Source organism: Sorex araneus, chromosome 1 (assembly GCF_027595985.1).
Source record: "Sorex araneus isolate mSorAra2 chromosome 1, mSorAra2.pri, whole genome shotgun sequence".
Classification (NCBI taxonomy): Eukaryota; Metazoa; Chordata; class Mammalia; order Eulipotyphla; family Soricidae; genus Sorex; species Sorex araneus.
Window position 1 is genome coordinate 106,515,719 of NC_073302.1, and position 24,729 is coordinate 106,540,447.

Here is a 24,729-nt window from a genome sequence, read left to right on the forward strand (position 1 = left end):
TATGACTTCCTGAGCACCGTCAGGAGTAATTCCTGAGTTCAAAGCCAGGAGTAATCCCTGAGTAATCCCTATTGCTGGGTCTGACCCAAAAATGACAAAAAATGTCATCAAAAGTCATCGTTCTGCAGAACAAACCAAATCTTCTCTTTTAGTTTTATTTCCATTTCTTTCTCTCTGTAGGGATATTTACATGAAAACATCTTTGTTTCTTAGGAGTTTGTTTTTCCTCTAATTTTGAGGGTTGCCCTTCTTTGGAAAATAAAAACTTTTGTTTAAGTTCCCAACGGATGGATGGTTCTATCCAGTCCTGCTTGTAACAACACAGGAGTTGCTAGGGAAATATGTAACGTCACACTTAACATCAACTAAGGCTTTGGGTTTATTCATTTATTTAGAACCAGTTTATGGAAGTACTAGGATTTACAATACTGTTGTTCATACTTTTCATGGATACATCATTCCAACACCACACGCATGGCGAGATGCCTGCTTCCCTCCACGGTGTCCTAAAGCCCACCCCCTCACTGTGCTCAGTTCTATAGACAAAATCTTCAGTTCTGAAGATTTTTACTCTTTTTGCCTCTTAATATGTTTCCTTTTTTTTCTTTTGCTTTTTGGGTCACACCGATCATGCACAGGGCTTACTCCTGGCTCTGCACTCAGGAATTACTCCTGGTGGTGCTTGGGGAACCATATGGGATGCCGGGGATCAAACCCGGATTAGCTACATGCAAGGCAAATACCCTACCTGCTGTACTATAGCTCCAGCCCTTAATATGTTTCTTTTCTTTCTTTAATATTTGAGATAGGTTGCTCTCGCTCTCTCTTTGGGGTTCACACTCAGTGGTACTCAGGACTTACTCCTGGTTCTGCACTCAAGGATCACTCTTGGTGGGGACTGGGAACCATATGTGGTGCAGGAGATCAACAAGGGTTGGCTGTGTGCAAGACAAGTGCTCTATCTGTTGTACTATCACTCCAGTCCTCATTAAAAAAAGTTATGGATATTGTGACAATAGCACACATAGTGAATGGAGCTAAATCTTCTGGAATTCCACAGAATTTTAAATCAATGATAAATTGTTAGAGCAAAATTATTTTTTACAAAATTATCTTTTTTAAAAAATTTATTTTATTGAATCACCATGTGGAAGGTTACAAAGTTCTCAGGCTTATGTCTCAGTTATACAATACTCAAACACCCATCCCTTCACCAGTGCCCATATTCCACCACCAAAATCCCCAGTATACCTGCCACCCCCGCCCCCTGGCCCCCCACCCCCGCCTGCGTAACTGATAAATTTCACTTCATTTTCTCTTTACCTTGATTACATTCCATATTTCAACACAAAACTCACTATTGTTGTTGGAGTTCCGCCCCCCCCCAAAAAAAACAGCCTTACTGACAAGGAAGCATTTGATAATTACTTTTCCATTGCTGAGAATGAAAAGATATGAAGTCCTGCTGTTCCAAGTACATAACTCTTTTTTTTTTCTCCTTCCCGAGCCACCAAGTTTGTGCCTGCTTAATAATCCTCATAATATGGCTGACGCCACGCCACCCAACAAAGGAAAAAAAAAACAAGAAAGAGGGATATTCCTCATCCTCGGCCGGCATGGGGCTATGGCTTAGTTCACAGTCTAGAGACATGGCTGCAAGTAGTTTCTGGAACCAAAAGTAGCCTATTTGGCCTCCGGATTCTGGTAGATCAGCAGTAAAGTGGCCGCACAAAAGTGTGGCCACCCCGGTGGAATCTCGGCTTTGTGTGCGCTGGTATCGGCCCCGGCCCGAGACTGCCCAAGTGTCCCACTCTTCCAAGTACATATTATTTTTTCCTTTTTTCCCCTTCCCGCACCACCAAGTTCATGCCTGCTTAATAGACCTCATAATATGGCTGACGCCACACGGCGTTTCTCTCCGAAAACAGAAAAGAATCGAGAAAGAAGGATATTTCCTCTCCTCGGCCGGCGTGGAGCTATGGCTTAGTTCACGGTCTAGAGAAATGGCTGCTACTTTGATTACCTTCAATATTTCAACAAAAAAATCTCTATTATTGTTTGGAGTTTCCCCCCAAAGTCAAACCTGCTAAAAAGGAACCGTTTCACATTGCTGACAATTAAGAGGTATTAGGTTGCAGCCGCGAGGTTTTGAACTTCTGTGTAAAGTCCAGGGAAAATTCTACCAGAAATTGCATCACTACAAGCTTTTACTTCCCTTTTGTGGTGCTCATAAGATGGAAAAGCCTGGAGAGAGAAACCCTTCCCCATTGATGCTGCATGGGGCAGAGGCTCAGTTCACAGTCTGGAGGCATTTCTGTGAGCTGCTCTTGTCCAGAGTAGTTCAGTTGGCTTCCAGGATCGTGCTCGTGCAGCAGCAGCAGTGGAAAGGCCTGAAATTATCTTTTAAGTAAATTTTACATATTAAAGTTAATCATATGAATGAATCAGTGGCAACAGATTTAAGTATTTACATGAGATAGATAAACCCTAGAATGTAAAATTCAGTGGCAGTGAAGAAAGTTAAAAAAGTTCAAGAGGAGATTCTGGATAGGTCTGTCAATGTGTTTTACCCCAAGAATGAGAATATATGTTAGAAAATTTATATTACAGATATTTCTTAAGCTTCTGCCCTAATAAGGAAGGGATTGTAATAAAAGTCTCTATGGATGTAAAAAAAAAACTGGTCAGATATATAACTTCAATGTAAATGAAATGTTAGTTGGTTATTGTGAGCCTATAATACCCCGAGCAGGACAGGGGTAAAAAGACAGACCGTTATCACTCCAGTGGAGAGCGACCAGAAACCCCCTGAGTGACATATTCAATGCCAAGCGCTGAGAACGAGTTTGTCCAGCCTTTTAAAGAAGCTTCTTTAATGTTTCTCACAGGACTTGCTTCCAGGCTGTGAGTTGCCTGACGCCTTGCCAGTCCCTGAAGCTCTGTGTTTGTTCCTCCTAAGTTAAGTGATAACCTCGCTGGATAGAGCATTCTTGGGGATGCATTCACTTCATTGCATTTTTGTTCTGTATCCCTCTATTCTCTCTTGCCTTACTGAGTCTCATTCAACAGATGTGCTATGAATCTTAGGGGCTTTCCTTTGTATGAAAGTCCCTCATTTGACCCTGCCGCTGACAATATTCTGTTTCTATCTTGGGATTTTGTGATTTTGAGTATACAATGTGTCTTGGAGTTTTCTTATTTGAGTCTACTCTCGCTGGGACCCTTTGGGCCTCTTGGATGTCAATGCCTATATTCCCCAACTCTGGGAAGTTCTTCTTTATGATTTCTTTAACTATTCTTTCTTCAGAGGGCCTTGAGTTTAATTATCAAGATTTTACTGCAATTGAAATCTATGCTGTGCATGAACATTGACTTTTGCTGATAAATTCAGCATAAAGAGTTGGACTTACTCGATTTCTTAAAGTACCACTGTTAGCCTTCCAATACTTTGCTGGGTTTGGAAAGATCTTGTAAATGGCTTCTTGAAAGCCTAACTATGAAAGATCTTATAAGGCCTATTTTTTTTTCTTTTTTGGTTCACACTGGCATTGCACAGGGATTACTCCTGGCTCATGCACTCAGGAATTACTCCTGGCAGTGCTTGGGGGACCATATGGGATACTGGGAATCGAACCCGGGTTGGCCATGGGCAAGGCAAATGCCCTATCCACTGTGTTATCACTCCAGCCCCTTCATAAGGCCTATTTAAAGATCTAGAATCTGACAAATTATTTAAGGGTTATCATTAACATTGACATGATTATAACTATATTTTGAGCCCTTGATTAAAAGAAGGCATTGAAGTAAGCTTTCAGCAAGCACTAAAATGTTAAATTGAATAAGCATAAAATATTGCAGGTAAGCACTTCTATCATATGAATATATATACATATGTATACATATGTACATATATGCACATATATGTATATGTATATATGTGAAAAACTTGAATAGCAGAAAATCTAACTATCTCTGGCCTACACATTCAGTTAATAAAGTGGCAGAAAGGTAACTAGACTCGGAATTTGACACTTGTCTAGTCTTAGCCTTAGCTGTTAAACTATACAACCTTCTGATATTTATCCCTTTGATTGCTTATTCATACACACTCATATTGTAATATACATCAACATGGGGCCAGAGTGATAGTACAGCAGGTAGAACATTTGCCTTGCATGTGGCCAACCTGGGTTTGAACCCCAGAATCTCATCAGAGCACTGCCAGGAATAGTTCATGAGCACAGAGTCAGGAAGGTAACCCTTGAGCATCACCAGGTGTGGTCCCCAGAGTAATATGTACATACGTATGTGTATACATGTATTTACATATATATACATATATAGACACTTAAAGAACTAAAGAATAAGACATTCCATTATATAAGCAAAATTTCCCAAAGTAGACCTTTCCCCTCACGGTATCACTTTTTAAATTAACTAAATTTTAAATTATAATTTAGGTAATATGGCTATAATAGTTCTGACATTATGGTTTTGCTGTATAGTTACTGCACTTTCATTACCTTCAAAGGATGCACATCCTCCACCGTCCTCAGGTACCCCCTAGTTGGCCCTTTCCTTGCTACCCACACCATCCCCTCACTGGCAAACTCTGCTTTCCAAAGGACAAGGGTTTGTTCTCCTTCAATACTGCCTAGCCCCTTATTTTGTTTCTCTGAATATTATAGATGAATGAGAGGATTTGGTATTTGTCCTCCTTTTGACTTATTTTGCTTAGCAAGATGCCTTCCAGTTCAATCCAACAGCAAGATTTCCTTTTTCTAAATAGTTGAGTAGCATTTCATAGTGTATATATACCATAACTCTATTTTTCAACTCTTATTGGCCATTTGGATTAACTTCATACTCTTGCTATTACACTCAGCACTGCAATGAACATAGATATGCATATATCTTTTTGAACTGGCATTTTTATGTAAAAGGAAGGGATATTAAGAAGTGGAATTACTGATGGAAACTCCTTTCCTCCCATTGTGAAGTCTCCATACTATTTTCTATAGAAGCCAAACCAGACTCTGTCAAACTTAAAGTAAATAAGCACCCATTTCTTTCTCCTTCTTACAAAGCAGAAGAGTAAAATACAATGTCCTCAGATTTTATAAGAGCTCAATTTTATCTCAGTCCTCAGAAAAAAATGGCCAATGGACTGCCAGTGACATTGGTCAAATCACAGAAGACAGGTTTGTTTTCACTTATTTCCAATCAATGTCTGTGCATTGATAAGTCCTTGAGTTATTATCGGAGAAGTTCATTCCATAGGACGACAGAACCAAGAATGCATGAACAAGGAACAGACTTTCTCGAAGAGACTTCTATAAAACCAAAGCTCTTCCCCTTTGATGTCCCCTTAAGCATGAGAGTCTTTTCTCTGAAAGAAATAGACCCCTCTTCAGAGAGCTACTACAGAGAATAAATGTTCCCAAGTTCAAGTGTGTTGTCTCCTCAGGGTATGTTTCTGTATATATATTTATAGAGATAGAGAAAGCCTTTCAAAATAGAAAAGTGACTTGAACTTGCAATGAACTGAAATAAAGTAAACTGATCTAAACAATATTAACCTTTTTGGCTTTTTTTTAGGAGAGAAAAGAAAGATACTGTCTTCTAGTTGATATTTTTCACTGAAAATGCCTCAGGATTAATTACAGACACATTACTAAGGTTTTCACAAACATCATTTTCAACTTGGCTGGATTCATTTTTACCTACACTCCCCTCCCCCCCGCCACATCACCATTATCTCCATTAAATCAGAGGACATCATACATTTTTCAGGTTTCGTGAAAACTTTCCTTAATGTTTAATTAAGTAATAATTACCAACCAGTCTCAGTAGATTTGCTGCCAAGAATCCCTTTGGCAGTAAATGTGGCTCTGCCCTGGCTCTGTGTATCTATAAACCAAAGCCTTTTCAGCACTGTCTAGTTTTTCTTCTCCGGGTACCGTATAATCCGTTCAAGATTTCTAATGTCCAACGATATGGTTAAATAGTTTTTTTTTAGCATCATAGAGATAATATGAGGGTTAAAGTGCTGCCTTGCAAGAGGCTGACCCTAGTTCTACCCCTGCCATCACCTATATGGTCCTTGGAGCACTGCCAGGAGTAATCTCTGAGCACAGAGCCAGGAGTAAGCCCTAAGCTCCTGAGTATGGCCAAAATCCACAAAAACATTTTTTATGGTGATAGAAAAATCAACAGCTAAAATGTTTCAAATGCAAAGCAAACTTCTGTGTATTTTTTTCAGTAACATGAAAATAAAGGTTTTTTTTTTTTTAAATTGTCTATACCAAAGCTAGATAACATAATTGAGGAAACAAATGACAAGTACACAGAAACATACACAGGGATCTCTGGTAAATATGTGAATATGAATTGATTTTTATGTCTTAATTAAGCAATTTAGATAAAATTTAACCTCTGCTACACTTATTTCCAGATTAGGAAACCATATTCTTCAGAGCATTTTTTGTTTTGTTTTATTCATTGTTACTGGGTTGATATCCTGTGGAGCTTGGGGGCTTTGAAAGCAAACCCAGAACCTTGAACATGCCTTGTAGCAAAGCTACACATAAAACCACACGAGGAGTTTCTAGAAAGATTAAAACGGCTAACACGGCATCTGAAACGAGTGTGATTCAGAGGGTCTGGGCATTAGTATTTTGTCAAGCTTCTCCGGAGGTTTTCACCGGTAGAGTTTCTTTTGAAGATCTCCATTTAAAGAGGTGAATGACTCATTAATATTTCCTTTCCTTGAGCTTAAACCCCACATGGAGTTCTCTTCCTTTGCCTCCACCCTTTCGTTTCTTCTGAGGAGTTAGTCTGGCTCCACATAGTTAGTCTCTGCATAGACCTCTGGAGAAGAGAGTATTGAAAAGTATTTCCCAACACTGACTCCCACAGTTTTGCTCATGGTCCCATATTACCTCCAAGATGGACCAACCAGCTGCAAGCTAGATTTTGTAACAGCTGGCTACGTACAGCCAGAAGATATATGTACTATTCTTATTGATCATATAACTCATATTACCTCTAACTTAGGTAAATTAATTGTATATATATCACTGTCACTGTCATCTCGTTGCTCATTGATTTGTTCAAGCGGGCACCAGTAACGTCTCTCATTGAGAGACTTATTGTTACTGTTTTTGGCATATCCAACATGCATGGGTAGCTTGCCAAGCTCTGTCGCGCAGGCTCAATACTCTCGGTAGCTTGCCGGGCTCTTCGAGAGGGGTGGAGGAATTGAACATGGGTCGGCCTCATGAAAGGCGAATGCCCAACCGCTGTGCTACAGCTCTCTCTCTCTCTCTCTCTCTCTCTATATATATATATATATATATATATATATATGTATATATGTATATATATATATGTGTGTGTGTGTGTGTGTATATATATATATATATATATATATATACACATATGCAGAGAGAGTCTTTTGCCTGCATGCCTGGCTGTCTTCCCCGGGGCCCCTCGGAGGGAATGGGCTCCAGCTTCCCTCTCCACCCCAAGCAGAGCTCCCGGCGGCCGAAGACCACCGGAACCTAGCTGCAGCCATGCTGGAGGCTCCTCTCTACATGTTCAGACAGGCCTCATGCATGAAGGTACTGGCAGAGGAACCCAGGTGTGTGTAATCCCATCAACGGTCAACATCCAGAGACTTAAAAGCAAGCTCTCAGAAGCGTGTGGCCGCAAGCAGCCACGCAGTCTCTTTAGCCTGCTTCTCCCTTTGGGAGAAACTGGCAGTCTTCTGAGAGTTTCCTGCCCACATGGGACAGCCTTGCAAGCTTCCCATGGTGTATTTATATGCAAAATCCAGTAACAAGCTGGATCTCATTTCTGTGACCCTGAAGAGCCCCCAGTGCAACATCACTGAGAGGGCCAAGTCCAGATGGACTTCTAAGATCTCAGGGAAAGGATGAAATGAGATGTTACTAGGCCCACCCGAAAAATCGGTGTTTAACGGGCTATCGTGATCGTGATCATTTTATATATATGTATATATATATGTATATAGATATATTGATTTTTGGGTCACACCTGGGTTGTACAGGGGTTACTCCTGGCTCTGCACTCAGTAATTACTCCTGGCGGTGCTCGGGGGACCATGTGGGAGGGGTTACTCCTGGCTCTGCACTCAGGAATTACTCCTGGCGGTGCTCGGGGGACCATGTGGGATGCTGGGAATTGAACCCGGGTCGGCCGCGTGCAAGGCAAACGCCCTATCCGCTGTGCTATCGCTCCAGCCCCAGTTAACTGTATCTTCTTAAACTCCCACAACAGAAGCAATGTTCTTAAGGCTTTTTTTATAGTTTGAAACATGGAGGCAATAAACACTTACACAGAACTGCACCCAGAAGAATGCCTGCAGTTCTGTCTACATTTATGGGGTATGTTTTCATATGACTTTTTGGAGACAGCAAATCCCTGTAGCCCAGTGGGAGAAGATTCAAGTCAAGATGTAGAGAAAAGAGGTGTGAGGGTGAATGGGATGTATTTAAGTTCTCAAAATCTTGGCAAGGGACTTGGAGGAACTGGTGTCAGAGACATCGTTTAAAGATCTTCTAGGCCTTCCACTCAGGATTGATTTTTTCCCCCTTTCTCTCATTAATAAGGAAGGTGCATTACAACTTGAAGCATGTCAGTAGCACTGTCCTCCCGTTGTTCATCGATTTGCTCGAGCGGGCACCACATGTCAGTAAGTAACAGTTACTTGTAGAGTGTGGTGACTGACATGTGGCTAGACCAATGGGCTCTGCTGGTGCTTGTCTCCGTCCAGCCCCTTTATCCCTGTGGAGTGGGCCTTTAGCAACACCTTGATGAGGGGTGAGGAACAAGGTTCACCAGTAGGGGCATTTCTGGAGCCCATGTCACATATCAGCAGTGCCAAACCTCTTGTCTTCTTAGCAAGGTTATATTGTAACTGCTGTCACCATCCTGTCTGGGGCCTGTTTCCTATTATCAGTATGCCGAAATGCTGTAGGCATACTTGGGTCATTTTGGGAAAAGTCATCGTTGTGTCGCTGCCTTATGTTATCTAGTGTTTTATTAAATGAAGCATAGGGGGTAGGGTGTTTGCCTTGCATGAGGCCACCCAGGTTCGATTCCTCCGTCCCTCTCGGAGAGCCCGGCAAGCTACTGAGAGTATCCCGCTCACACGGCAGAGCCTGTTAAGCAACCCGTGGTGTATTCAATATGCCAAAAACAGTAATGACAAATCTCACAATGGAGACGTTACTGGTGTCCACTTGAGCAAATCGATGAACAACAGGACGACAGTGATACAGTGCTAAGTAAAGTGTGTGTATGTGTGTGTGTGTGTGTGTGTGTGTGTGTGTGTGTGTGAAGTTTCACCCAATAAAGATGAAGACTGAGGAAGAAAGCCCTTTAATTCTAAAGTTCCAATGGTGAGAAAAGGAAAAGTATCACTCTGGTTATGATTTATAGTCAGTTTGGAAAGTTCTGGGTTTTTCCACAAAGCATCAATCCTCCCAACAAACCTTTCTGTTTCTTTAGCCCCTTCGGTCCTCATCTAGAGAATTTCATTTTCTCCATTTGCTCATTTCCTTATCAATGGCAGATGCCTTCCTCTCTTCTCTTGGAAAAAGAATTTCAATTCAAAAGTTAGTCCTTTCAATTGCATTTGACTAAAGGGATGAGTCATAGACAAGGGGGAATTGATGCATTTACATTTTTTATTCAAAAGCAAACACATTGAGGCAGCCTGGAGGGCATTCCTAGCCCACATGTAACTCATTAAAGGTTCATTAAGGGACTCTTAAATTGAATGTGTTTGTGTAACCAGTGTTTATATTTCTCTAGTTGATGATTTATCACTTAAGTTACAGTAGCACTGCCTGAAAGACAGACGCATGTGGTCCATGGATTGTGGCTGACTGGCCCAAATTTCTCTGCATTCTAGTTTCTAGGTCACCTGGATGTGCATCATCTAATTTGCTTGGAAATTTCCTGGCTTCCATTCCGGAAGGAAATGTCCTTGTAAAGTCCAATTCTGTACTATAAGCAGTTTCCAGCACAGAGATTTAAGAGCAAATTAGTGCCTGATTCATTTTGTCTGAATAAGGGGACTAAAATGTCCCGATGCAGTAATCTTTCCTATGATGTGCCTAGCAGATTTGGGAAGCTCTGGGTGCTTATAAAACTGAGGGCTGAAAGATCCCCGCCTGCTTCACACCAGTGCAGTCTGTTAAGCTTTGTCACATATTGATTTGGGGTTCTCAAAACAGTCCAGTGAGATATAAAGCAGAGTGGAATTTTTTTTTACATAAATGGCCCAAAAAGCTCCCAAATATTAAGAGGCTGAATTTTCATTTATTTATTAACAAATGATTAAAGTAGAGTTTGGAAGAACTCATTTATACATACATATATACATACATATTCACACACACTTGTGTGTGTGTCCTAATTATATGAGGTGATGTCTCACTGTGGTTTTGATTTCTATTTCCATATTGATGAGGGATCCTGAGCATCTTTTCATTTGGATATCATTTTTGGAAAACTATCTTTTTGAGTCCTTTGCTCATTTTGAATTTGGCTGTTTTCTAATGTTGAGTTGAAAGGGCTTTCCCTATCTTCCCAATATTAAACCCTTTTCGACATGATTGGCACACATCTTTCTTGTGGGAGATTGCTTTTCTGCAGTTGACAAAAGTTTTTAAATTCAGTGTAGTCCCATTGTTTATTTTTCTTTTGTTGCCTTTGGTATCATATCCAAGAACCCTTGCCAAGGCTTATATCCTGAAGCTTCTCTCATTATTTCTCTCCCAAAAGTTTACATGTGAGATTTTACATTTAGCTCTTTGATCTACTTGAGTTAACATTTGTATATTGTGTAAAATCAAGGGCCAGATTTATTCTTTTACAGGTGGGTGTCCAATTTCCCCATCACTAATGATTGAAATGACTATCTTTTTCTCTTTGAAGTCTCCTGGCATTCTTGTAAAAAATGAATTTATCGTATGAGCAAGGATCTATTTCTGAACTCTCTGGGCTATTTTGTTATCTGAAAAAGTATAGAACAACTGTCTAAAATAGAGAGGTTTCACTGATATGAAGAATACTTGAGTTGGGCAGGATGCCCACCACTCTGGCTGGAGATTAAGCTTTGAAGAGAGGAAGTAGGGACTTGGGTTGATACCCAGTAGAACTAGAGTGGCATAACAGTTTACACATACTGTGGTAGTTTATCAGGAGACATACATATTCATGAGGGAGAATGATGAGCGTGTGAAGTTGAGAAACATGCGGTGGACATACAATGCACGTACAGAAAATGATAAAGACTTATTGTTAAAGCATTTGTGTTTTGGGATCTAGGGTCACACCCAGCAGTGCTCAGTGGTCTACTCCCAGATTGGTGCTCAAAGCTCTCTACTGGACGTGCTCAGAAGGCCCTGTGGTTCAAAGACGGGACCAGTTCTCCTGGGTGTAAAGTATGTGCTCCAGCAGGTTAAACTCTCTCTCTCCAGCCCTCTGGGCCCAAGAGTTAATAAAGCTCCACACTGATACCATGACTAGCTTGCTAGGTGTCCATTCGACCTACTGTAAAAATTGAGAAGTGATCAGGAACTGAGAAAGGACAGTGCCTTCAAATTAAGCTCAGTCCCTTCTTCGGAAACCAGGAAATGTCCCAGTTAACACTTGGGTACCTGTTTGCACACCAGAAAGCTCTAAATACTGAATTATGGTGGCAGGGAAAAAATCAACAGTAAGTGGAAAGAGAAGGTGGCACAATTTGAATGTCCATGAGATGGCCTGAGGTGCTCTCAGTTTAGTAAGAATGCGTCTAATGTTCTCCACGTACAGCTGGGTCTCAGTTGGATATCGTGCTTTCCCCGACTTTATTGCTTTTCCAACTCTCTTGGAATCTTCACCCTCCTCACCGCTTGATGCTAAGTCAGCAGACGGGGTGGGAGTGAGCGGGGGTGTCTTTGTTTAGTCCCTATGATTCAGGGATTTCATTTTGTAAACTCGGTAAACTTTTCCATATTTCCAGTTACATTGTTAGTGGGTTTGGTGGATTTTTTTCCATTTATAGAACATTCGTAGAAGTTGTTGAGTCTTGGAACTATTAACTCTTCAGTTATTTATCATAAAAATATGGAGTGCACGCGCGTGTGTTTAGTGAGAGTAAGTTAAAGTAATTACAAAGAAATTCCCCAATTTGAATCTTTGTGGGTCGTGGCTAAATAAAGCTGCACTCTGACATTTTATTAGTAGCTCAGTGAGTTGAAACACACAAATTTCAACGTTTTTGTTTCCTTTAATTTTAACTGACTTATCTGAAAAGCATTGGCCTGGACTTCATTTCTGTAGGCCATCTGCTACCACTGGATTTAGACTACTCTGTTTGACTCAGGCTTATAGTTAAACTTCCCTATCAGTCGTCTGAATGAAACTGTTTGTATTGTATTTTGTCAAGTTACATTTATTTTTGCTATACAAACGTCTTGCAAATATTTACCTTTACTTGGAGTTTTTAATAATCTAGAAAGTAAGCACAAGGGTATTTTCATTCTATTTTGTTTCCCTATTATACATCCACTATGTCTCAAACATTTAAGTAACAGAATTTTCACTCTGGATCTTCTCTCATCTCAAGGGCTAGCCCTTAGCAGAATTATGCAGTCCTTTTTTTTTTTTTAAATGGAGCTCTCTATTTTTGAACCATTTTGGATTTACAAAAGAGGAGAAAGAGTTCCCATCTACTCTTCGCCCCTCTCCTACTGTTAACATTTGACATAACTGTGGTGCATTTATCATAGCTCGGAAATTGACTCTGGTACTTGCTATTCACTCAACCCTGTACTTTATGGGGGATTTCTCTAGTTTTTCCACTAATGTTGCTTTTCTCTTCCAGGATCCCATTGAGTTCTTATTCTTGTTGACTCTGTAGCAGTTTCTTGGCCTCTCCTTATTTTTCTTTGTCAGATAAGGAATTTTTTAGTGTGTGATTTTTTTTCTTAGGGAGGGATGAATTTTTGAGAATACTGCCACAAATGTGAAATGCCTTAACCATTGTTTCTTTGATGGGGTCAACACCGCCATTGACCAGTAGAATTTTCTGACATCTGGAAACGTTCTTAATCTGACCTGTCCACTCTGGTAGCCGTTAGCCACTTACAACCATCTAGTATTTAAAATGTGTTGAAGTTGAAATTCTCATTAATAATGAGAATAAGGACCTGAGGTTTAAACATTATGCGAAGACTATGGAAATAATTATTGTTCTAAGACATTCAAAATATTTTTAGTTTGCATTTAAAAAACTTATACTATCAATTGTCCTTTACCATGATAAAATGAAACACATGTATATGAAACAATTTATTTTCATTTTGATTGAGGAATCAAAGAAATTGAGATTTTAAAAATATTTTTAGTTCATGGTTTTGTTTCTTGCGGTGGGAGTACACCCAGCAATGCCCAGAGGTTACTCCTGACAGTGCTCAGAAGATCATATGGAGTGCCGGGGATTGAACCTGAGTTGGCCATGTGCAAGGCAAGTGCCCTACTCACTGTCCTGCCTCTCCAGCCCCAGAAACTGAGTTTTAAATTTCAGTTAATTTAAAATTGAATTTAAATACAAAAAATGGCCAGGTTGGAAAGCCTTAGAAACTGTCATCTCAGAGGACAGGGCTGAGCAGGTGTCCACCGTGGTCACACAGTCATCGTAGCCCTCTTGGCTTTCTCCAGTCCTGTCTCACATCCCCCTTCATCCATTCTTCTGGGAATTCCTTCCTATCAGGTGGGCTTTGTGTGTCAACTTGTTGATCACCAAATCTTCTAAGCGTGTGTCGGGACCCTTGGGAAGAGATTCGCGTTTGAAGCAATAGAGGAAAGAACATCCCAACTGGGCAGAGAGTGGCTCAAAGAGCTGGAGCAGAGGGTTGCCTGGAGTGCTGGGTCTGCTCCCTGAGATTATACATGGTCACCGGAGAACTACCCAAAGCGCTACCCCTGAGTACTGAGCAAAGAGTACCTCCTACCCAGCACAGCTGGGTGTGACCCCAAACCAAATAGAACAAAAATCTCTCTTCCCCATGCCCAATGCTTTGGCAAGGATGTGATGGGCATCATCCAATGTGCCATGGGATTGGCATATACAGGTATGAATGTGGTGCATGTATAGGTACATGTATATAGACCACAGAACCAGTAATAGTGCGAGCATCAGAGCTAAATGGCAATAATCAAACTTGAAAATATGCAGCCAGGGAGACTGAGTGGAGGGAACTGGTGACATTGGTGAAGGGAAGTGGACACTGGTGGTGGGATTGGTGTTGGAACTCTGTATCCCTGAAACTCAACCATGAGTAGCTATGTAAATCACAGTACTGTCATATTTAAAACCCAGAACAGCAGAAGAAAAACAAAATCTGCTTGCCACTTGCCACTAGAGCTAGGATGCCCTTCCTTCCTTGCCAGCAGTGGGTGAGGGCACTCCCTTCTCGACCCCTCATAGTGATACTGGAACTGGCTCTGCTGGTCCCCAGCTCCACCCTGAGGCTCTCGATGTGTGCTAGAGCCACGCCACTGGCTACTGGCCTCCAGTTTGTAGCGTGTTAGATTTCACATCTTCCACCATCACCTGAACTCACCTTTCATTGCATAGCGGCTCCTATTCTCTGTGACCTGCAGCTCACTTGTTTTGCTTCTCTGACCAAGCCTGGCCCATCATTTCTTCTACCAAATGTCCACTTGGAAACTTCTTTCCTGGGGCCTGCTTTGAGAGGGTTTCAATCTCAGGAATGTTTGCACGATCTTCTCCAAGCCTCTCTCTGTCTTGCTGATGTCTCTCCCTTTGCATGTCCTACTGGAGTTCTTGCACCCAGTGGCTCTCAGGGGGCTCTGCTGTGAATGTGGATGCCTCCCCACCCTCTGTGTGCATTGGCACAAATCCAGCACCGTGATGAGTGGAAACAAGCCCCAAATGTTTGCTTGTGTTCTCAGAGGCCACCTTTGGAGACTGGTGCGCACTTCAGAGGAAATGTGAGAGAAATCACTTTCTTTATTCTTTCCAGCTTTTGTTTTATTACTACGGAAATGCATAAGAATCAAATAATCTTTGTATGCCCTTGGGCTTTTGCTGTAGGTCAGATTCATCTTTATAAGGAAATACAAGGACAAAATGGTACAGAAACAACTGCTATATATTCAAAGAAGGATATTTTTCAAAAGGCCAGTCTGCTTGTTAAGAAAGACAAACGAGCTTGTTCGAACTATCCTTTTCTCATCTTCTTGTATGCTGTGGATTGATGCTTGGTGAGAATGAATCCCCCACCCCACCATGAAAGAAGGAGCTGGCCAGGGCTGCAGGGAATCTATGCCCTCAGCCCTCCTTCCTAAACCCCTGAGACACACCTCCTTGTCCCTCCAATATAATGGTGCAGGCCCTGTTCAGCCTCTATTCCCTTCTTGGTCTGTTGAGTTTTGGATTAATCAATAGCAGATTTGCTAAGAGCAAGCAAAATTTGCTAACCAAGAAAAACGCTTTGTTTTCAGTCAGCAATCCACTTGCTTGTCACTTCAGAATGCGTCCATTAAAAGGGAACATAAGGACATGTTACTTTTCAGTGCATTGGGGATTTTCTGTCATTTATAATATTTTCTTGTTATCTTTATTGCTTTTTCACTTCATCTTGGAACAGGAAAGTAAGAAACATGTTCACATGAAATAACTGTGAATGTAGGAAATCCTTGGGAACATATGGAAGAGGCAAGGGAGGGGAGGTGGGTGGCAGGAGGGATACTCGGAACATGGGTGATGGAGAACAGGCACTGATGGAGGGATGGGTACTCGATCATTGTATGACTGAAACGTAACCATGAAAGTTTGTAAGTCTGTAACTGTATCTCACGGTGATTCATTTAAAAAAAAGAATGTATTGGAATTCACAAGTGAATTTAATAATTTAAGATTTGCTGGCCACATAGGACAGGGGTTAAGGTGTTTACTTTGTATGTAGCCAATCAGATTTGATCCTTGGCACCCCATAGTGTCCCCTGAGGTCTGCCTCAGGAATAGGAGTAAGTACCAGGAACTCCAGGTGTGGCCCAGAAACAAAACAAAAAAAATAATCTAGGAATTATATTTAGGGACTTAAAAAATAATTATATCCTTATACAGTAATAATGAGTAAAGAAATTAAAGAAGACTTTATAAAGGGCAAGACAGTTCAAATACATGGAATGGTGATTCAGCATTATGAAAACCCCAATTATTCCACCTTGAGTCTTATTATATATTATAACTATAATAATTATTATTATTATGGTATATGTTATACTAATCTAAATCCAAGTAATATTTTTTGGTAAATAAAACTTGATAAGCTGATTATAAAACTTACTTGGAAACGCAAGAACTAAGAACACATTAAACCTAGAGGTAGACTAGAAGTGGTGTAAGGACAACAATGAATGGTTTGGGTACATTGGTGTCAGTAGAGATGCAAACTTTGTCTATTAAGAGCATAAACACTAACACAATTGTGAAAAATAAGTATTTATAAAAGAACACAAAAGGGGATGGAGAGAGAGTACCATGGGCAAAGTATTTACTTTGCAACACAGCTGACTTGGGTTCACTCTCATGCATCCCGTATGGTTCCCCAAGCCCCAAGCACAGAGTTACAAGTAAGCAGCAAGCATCAGCAGGTATGGCCCTTAAACAATAACAAAATGAAAAAATGAACACAAAAGGAAATCTTTAAGAAGAAATCACTGGTACACTTAACTTTCAAAACGAAAGATGTATTGAACTCAAGAAGAGCAAACTGACCAATGGAAGAGAGTCCAGAAATAAAATATGGTGTTTATATTCAACTAATCTTTAGCAAACTCAAGAGTAAAGTACAGTAAGAAAAAAATAAGTGAATTAGATATCCACGTGGAAAAGACACATATTGATTTTTTAAAATTATTATTATTTTGGTCTTTGGGACACAGTTATCAGTGGTTAAGGCTTAGTCTTGGCTCTGTGCTCAGGGGTCATTCCTGTGGGGTTCAGGGGACCATATGGAGTTCTGGGGGTTAGAACTGGGGAAAACCACATGTAAGGCAAGACCCCTACTTGTTGTAATATCCCTCCAGAGAAATGTATCTTAACCTCTATCCCTGTAGCACTGTAGCACTGTTATCCCGCTGTTCATTGATTTGCTCGAGCGGGCACCGGTAGCATCTCCATTGTGAGCCTTGTTGTTACTGTTTTTGGCATATCCAATTTGCCACAAGTAGCTTCCCAGGCTTTACCGTGCAACCTCTACCTCATACCATATAAAAAAGCAAATTCCAGATAACATGTCATTTTAGGTGTCAATGGCAAAACTATAAAAATATAAAAGGAAAAATATATAAGAACAGTTAATAACCTTGGTATAGGTAAGCATTTCTTAGAAAGAAAACAAAGAAATAACACAATAGTGAGAATATACCATTAAAAACCTGATACATTGGGTCAAATTAGAATTTAAAAACTTTGCTTACAAAGATTATATACACACTATTCACAAGCATTCCCCTTTTAGACAGGTATGCAATACATGTGTATCTTCACCAGTGACATGCTTGAAAATCTTCCTAGAAATACTATTCTGAGTGACCAGAAAGTCTCCAGATTGCTATCAGTGGAATGAATAAACCCATTCCTATGTATTCGTAAGTGGGATATTAGGCAACAATGAAAGTGCATACTCTGTAACTACAAGTTGTAATAGGGAGAAGGTTTATAAATATTACAGGAGTATGGCAGTATGAGAAAAACTGATCTAAAAACCAGAGAGGCCTATTTCATGTGTCTTAAGATGCACAAAGAAGTATTGAGTGCCCCAGTCAAGTCCCCTGGGAGTTATTAACTTCTTGACCAAGACAGAACTTTGGAAAACCAGTTTCAGCCAATTGATAGAGAATGCTTAGAGGAATCAAAACTCCCATGACTGACCCTAACCTTCATTTCACTTTTTCTCATCATTAATCTCAAATAAATATTCATTTACAGGCACACCAGCTGCATGATTAGATGGTAATGATGCAGATAATGTATGAAGGAGCATGTCGGTCCTTAGTTCTCCCTCTCAGGGAACCTGGCAAGGTACCGAGAGCATCCTGCCTGCATGGCAGAGACTGGCAAGCTCTCTGTGGTGTATTCGATATGCCAAATACATAACAATTATGGGTCTCATTTCCCTTACCCTGAAAGAGCCTCCAAAAGCGGCACCACTAGGAAGAATGAGTAAAGAGCGGATTTTAAATCTCAGGGCTAGGATGAATGGAGACATTACTGGTGTCCACTTGAGCAAATCGATGATAAACAAGATGACAGTGATACAGTGATACACAATCATGCAATTGAATCAGGCAACTCAGGCTCAAACACTGATGCATATTCTTTCCTTAATTAGCTCAGTTTTGAAAAACTCTCACCCCCAAATCCGGAGCAAGATTTTCTCTTGAGAGTGTCAGCACCCACACCTCAGGTGTGCACCCTCTCTTCAAAAACCAGTCTCTTTTCTATGAGCTACAGGCTTATCCTTGAATTCTTTCTGCAACAAAGACAAAGAAGCGAGATTCAGGGGGCCCTGCATCCCTTCACCCCTCTGCTACAAGTATGATATTGAGTAAAGGAAGTCAGGGAACAAAAGTATATATGCTATGAATCCCTTATACCAAAGTTCCAAATAGGCAAAGATATTGTAAGTGTGGTGGTTACCTGGAGGATATAGTGGGGGAGCTGAAAGGGGACACCAAGAAATACACTTTCTTGAATGTTGTTGGTTAATGGCATCATCCTTTCGTGAAAGCATATTGAGCTGCATACTTATAACATTGGAGTGATGCAAAATGCTATAACAAAAGATAAAAGGATTCATGCTTGATATTCCTTTTGGAAAATAGAATTTGGAAAAATGCTTCTTTCATGTTTTCTTGGATCGTTTTAGAGAGAACAGAATGAGAATAATCTGACCACCTGTCTCTTCCACTCCTAGTTTCTGAATATTTTTCTATCACAGGGTGAAAGAGAAGAAGCAAGAGAGAAGGACAAAGCCCTTTCTTTAGGGAGTTTCTTTATAAAATCTATTTTTAATAAGAAAACATTATTCCAAAGAAATGCATTCATACGGAAATATTTATTTTACTTTATCTGCACTTGGCCACTGGCTTGTATGACTATTGACTCCAGGAATATAATTACTTTTTGTGCAGAAGTTTGAAACTGTATAGAATTTTTCAATTATCTGTGGATCTTGTCTTTAGTCAGGATAATGTGTAAAATTATGCTCAGATGTTTGGAGTTATGTATATATATACATATATATATTGTTTTGGGGGCCACACTTAGCTGTGCTCTGAACTTATTCCTGGTTCTGTACTCGGGGATGGTTCTCAGGGACCATGTGTGGTGCCAGGGATTGAACCTGGGTCGGCTGCGTGCAAGGTAAGTGCCCTACCTGCTGTGCTATCAATCCAGACCCTCAGGTCTTTGGAGTTTTAGCACATGAAGACTGATGGCATCTGCCTTTGGACCAGGTCCCCTCCGTGGAGATTTCAGTTAGTTTATCTGTGAAATCATATTCTTTAAATTCATAAAGGAACTAGACCCTAAAACTATTCAGAAGTTGTTTTCTGCTAGAGATTTAAAGTCGACAGAAAAATCTGCTTTGGCCCTATTGTTGAGATCAATTACACATTATTTTTTTTATTTTGTTCTTTCAATGTCCACTTCAAAAATATTTCAATCTTGAATTTATACAAAGAATTTGGGTATGTTTTATTTTTCTCTTACCTCATAGTTTTCATGGGATTTCCTTATAATATTTGTTCTCAAATCCAATTTCTATTTAACCTAGGCTGGTGTTTCTTCATCAATTGCCCTAGTCATTTCATATGCCCAAGTCATTACTTGGGATGCCTCAAACCAGTACCACTGTTCCATCTCCCCTGTCTTTCCCAAAGATTACTCTGAAATGACAAAAATTCATTGCTTACTTAATATTTTACTGATTGATTGGTTGTGGTCTCTGGGATCAAACCCAGGACCTCACATGTGCAAGGCATGTGCTCTACTTCTAAGCCATATCCTTGGCCCCATCCTTTTTCATAGCTGAATAATATTCCATGATCTAAACGCAACTTCTTCTTTATTTTCCTGCTGGCAGGCAGGCACAATTCAGACATTTCAGACATTGTAAATAATGGTGGAATAAATCTGGAAAGGAAACTCCACTCAGCCTTTTGAGGAACTTTCACACTGCTTTCCAGAAAAGCTGTGCCAATCCATTTTGCCTGCATTTTAGCACATTCTTAAAGCATGGGTCACTGAGACTGTTTGGATTAATTGTGTGTTTTTTGGTCAATGTCTCCCACAATATATTCCTCATCTCTTACTGATGTTGATAGTTCCTTAAGACGGAGCATGGTGCCTCAAACACAGCAGAGCCTGTGTAGAGTCACCATTGACTGATTCTTTTAAATATTTTTTTGGTGATATTTATAGTCTTAAGGCCTGCCTAGGAGGGGTCTTAAAGAGCTGTAGGGCATATTTTGCGTATAGAGGACCCGACTTCAACCCCTGTCACTGCACAAGGTTCCTGAGCACCACTGGAAGTGACCCCTGAGCATGGAGCCACAAGTACCTTCTCCCGAGATGTGACACCCAAACACATACAAAGCTGTAACCATTTGAGGAAATGTTATGCTTTTGTTTTTGTTTTGGGGCCACATCTGGCTGTGCTCAAGGACCACTCCTGGCAAGCTCGTGGGACTATAGGGGATGCTGGGGATCAAACCAGGTTTGGCTGCATGCAAGGCAAGTGCCCTACCCTGTACAATCACTCCGACCCCAAGGAAATGTTATGGAAAAGGCTGCAGGATTCCTGTTAAATGCATTCAGAATATGTTGGAACCAATGTGGCCAAATTACAAAGTGGTGTAGCTTGATTCTGATCATTTGTTTGCATTAAGAAATTTCTGACCTCAGGGAACGCGCATTACTGATTCAGACAAATAGGAGGAATGTCGAACCCAGAGATGTTACAAATCGCATGTGGTTATTCTCAAGCACACACAACTACTAGATCTAGGATTATTAGGTTTTGAAAAGCAAAGTATCTTGGCAGCTTCTATATAGAGCTATTTAGAATGAATTTATGTTGTTTATGTGGTACTCACTTAGACTTTGAAGAAGTTGGTTATCAACCATAGATTGGTAAAGTTAGCCTCTACCCAACTCTTGATTCCATGTAAGCTTGTTTCCAAACGAATCCCTTTCATAGTTGAATTTGGAGTAAACTTTGTTCCAAATGATAAATTCCAAATTAACAGCATGTGAATTAATAGAGTTTTGCCAAGAAAAACTTTGGAGTTTACATACACACATACACAATGAAATCAAATCATACAAAATCAGAGGCATTTTCTTTAAAAAACTTTTCCATTTAAAAAAGGGAATAAATATGAAATCCTATTGAATGACTAACTATTGCCTCCAGTAAAAGAGTTCTGCTGCTCTGAACTACTGCACATCATGTGTTTATAAAAATAGCTATTTATTGGCCCACGGTGCCATTATTTCCTCTCTGGATAGAGGCAACTGGAGAAATCGACTAATGCATTTTGCACAGGTTGGATGTTCATCAACTTTCTCGAACTCATTTTATCTAGGCCTCAAAGTTTCTTACTTTGAAATCTTGTTTACGTTCAGCAAAACGTGACTTCTTTGCTTCAAAGTAAACAGGCTATAAAAAGTCTCATAAGTCATCTTGGGATTTAGAAAGTTCTTACCAAACAAAAATCTTAATGGGTTCAGTATCCATGATTCAGAAACATAAGGATTGAATTTCCCTTAAAATACACATGAGCTTGAAAGTTAAGGGTGAAAGTGGTTGGCCAATTACACTTGGGGGTTTTGTGGGAGCCAAGGCCTTAGAAAAGCACTTGAGATGCTTTTCTGTATCCCAAAAGCAACCAGGTCTTCTACCAGGAGCTCCTTGTAATTACAAATGATGCGTGGATGTAGCTTAAAATGTTCCCATGGAAGTCGTATGAGCCTTTGCAAAGACCAAGGGCATATGGAGCATTATGTAATCTGGGTGATTTTGCATCCTTTTTATAAGACGTTAACATACATCACTCATTGCCTTTTATCTCCAAGATGAAAGAGAAAAGTCTTGGATGTTACAAGCACAACAAAGCTATGACCTCTCGTAAGTAAATTTGAAGTAGGTGTTTATGTATCACTAGTTTAGACAATATTGTGAGTTGCCATGCCATCTTTATTTTTCTTTTTTGATGTTGAAGCAAGTTTAAAAGCCATGTGGTCTGTTTGCCCAAGCACCAGAATCTTTGCTTATGAGGTGGATATTCAGATTTCTCCTCAACAGTACACATAGAAGGTATTATTTTTTCTTTTTTGACATTCTTTATGTATTTTCAAATAGATGGAAAGAATGGTCCAGAAAAGACAGTCAATACTCTTTCTTATATATAGTTATTGGAAGATTTATATCTTTGGAATTTAAAAAGTGGGGTTTTTTTTTCACTCTAAAGAAAGAGAAAATGCCAATTACATTTTCTGGCTAAGATGACATCATTTATTTAAATGAAACATTTAGTGTGGTGGTTCTTCACAGTTGTTTGGCTCTGTAAACTTTGCTTGCAAGTTGAGATTTCATTTGGTATAGAATAATCTAAAGAATGCATTAAAATATCTCAGTAAGATATGGCATAGTCCATATTTAGCCTGGAAAGATGCTATGCAGATGGAGGAATCCCTGCTTTCCTGGCAGAAGAGCACGGCGTGAGCTCTGCCTGTATATGCCTAGTCTGCCATTCATTGCACAAGGCCCAGAAACATTCACTGTGTGAATGTGAACCAAGGAGGTTTAACTTTTCTTTTCCAAGGTATGCAGCGAAGAGGTGTGGACTCAACGGCCTAAATGCTAGAAAGTCTTACCTTATGGAACTGAAAGCGGGTTCTCTGAAACACACTATTCCTCCCACCCCATGAGATAAATTCTAAATTCTAAAGAGCAACTACTTCAACAGAATCTAAACTATGATACCTCAATAAAAATAAATTAATTGGGGAAGTGTCTGTTCATCTATCTCCTCACCCCATTTGTGGACAGGGTCACTGAATATTTTTGTTGTTGAGTTTGTGAGTGTTTTATAGATCTTGCACATCAACTCGATCTGATATATTATGTGCAAATATTTTGTCTCATTTAGAAAGACGTCATTTTTTAAATTAGAGCCTGAGCTTTTTTTTTTCTACAGTGCAGAAGGCTATGAAGCTCTAAGAAAGAAAAGCAATTGTGCATTTCCCAGTAACATGAATGGAAGTAGAGGATATTATGCTTCATGCAGAGTGAAGTCAACTGGAAGGGAAGGGATAGATAGTGATCCCTCTCATATGTGGGTCATATATGTATGTGTGTGTATGTGTGTGTGGTATGTATATATGTTATATATATATATCAAATCGATGAACATCGGGATGACAGTGATATAGTGATACAATGATGGGAGATATACAGCAAAGTAGCAACAAAAGTCCAAAGGCAATATAAAGGAAGAGCTGATCCTTCAATTGAGTTATTGTTGAGGGGAATGAAAAGGGGGCCATTGGTGTTCTTTGGGGAGGAGAAGGCTACAGTACGATGGGTGTGGAATTCTGTGCATAGAAAACCAATTTTTAGCAGGATTGTAAAACACAGTCTCTCAATCAATAAGTATTTTAAATATTAATTAAAAATAAAAATAAACTGTAAGTTTCTCATTAAGAGAATTTCTGTATGTTCACTGATGGGCTGAATGAGACTATTTCTTGTTACAGCTTCTATATTAAATTCTTATTGTTTCAAGCGCTTCAGAAGAAAGAAAGTTTGCTTAGATTGTTGGGTTAGAGACAAGAGATAATTCACACAAAATGTGGGACACCAGGTATTTGATCCTCTGGGTCATCTCTAGAGATGACTATGTGAATCAGGTAAATTGAGATAAGTAAAGCAGTCTCAAAATTTTAGTGGTTTAAAACAGCAGAGGCTGATTTCCACTCTTTCCTCCCTCCTCTGAGGAGTGTCCGAAGGCTCCACCCTCACATTGCCAGTGTCCTTGCTCTGTGACCTCGCTAGACTCATCCCCACAGACTCTTCTGCTCAGGTTTGAAAGGATGAGGCTGTGTCTGCAGACGGATTGGTAAAGTGGAGGCAGAATGATGGGGCCAGAGGAAATCTAAAGGAAATTTCATTATTTTATATCTTGTAATCGTAAAATTCAATTTACGTTTTACTGTTATTTTTCTTGATATTTCTCAAGAATGTATTATTATTAGGAGGGACTCTTGAGGTCACTGGAGAGCACATGTGAGTCCTTCTTACCACGGGCAGAAAGAGGATCACAGCTTGGCACCTTTACCAATTGAACAAAACAAGTCATTTTTGTATTTGGTAAAGATTTCACTTCATTCAGTTACATGAGAGCTTGTCTGAGTGAGCTGAGATGGTGCTATTGTGATTCACAATGAAAACATATTTATCTATTTGCTCTTCATCCTACTTCTGACACAGATCTCCTAAACTCCTGGGGTTTTTTTAAGTGATGACTATGACCACGGTTTTTTCCTTTTCTTGAGCGGGTTACCCACTAGGTGATGCTCAGGGGTTTTTCCTGGCTCTGCACTCAGGA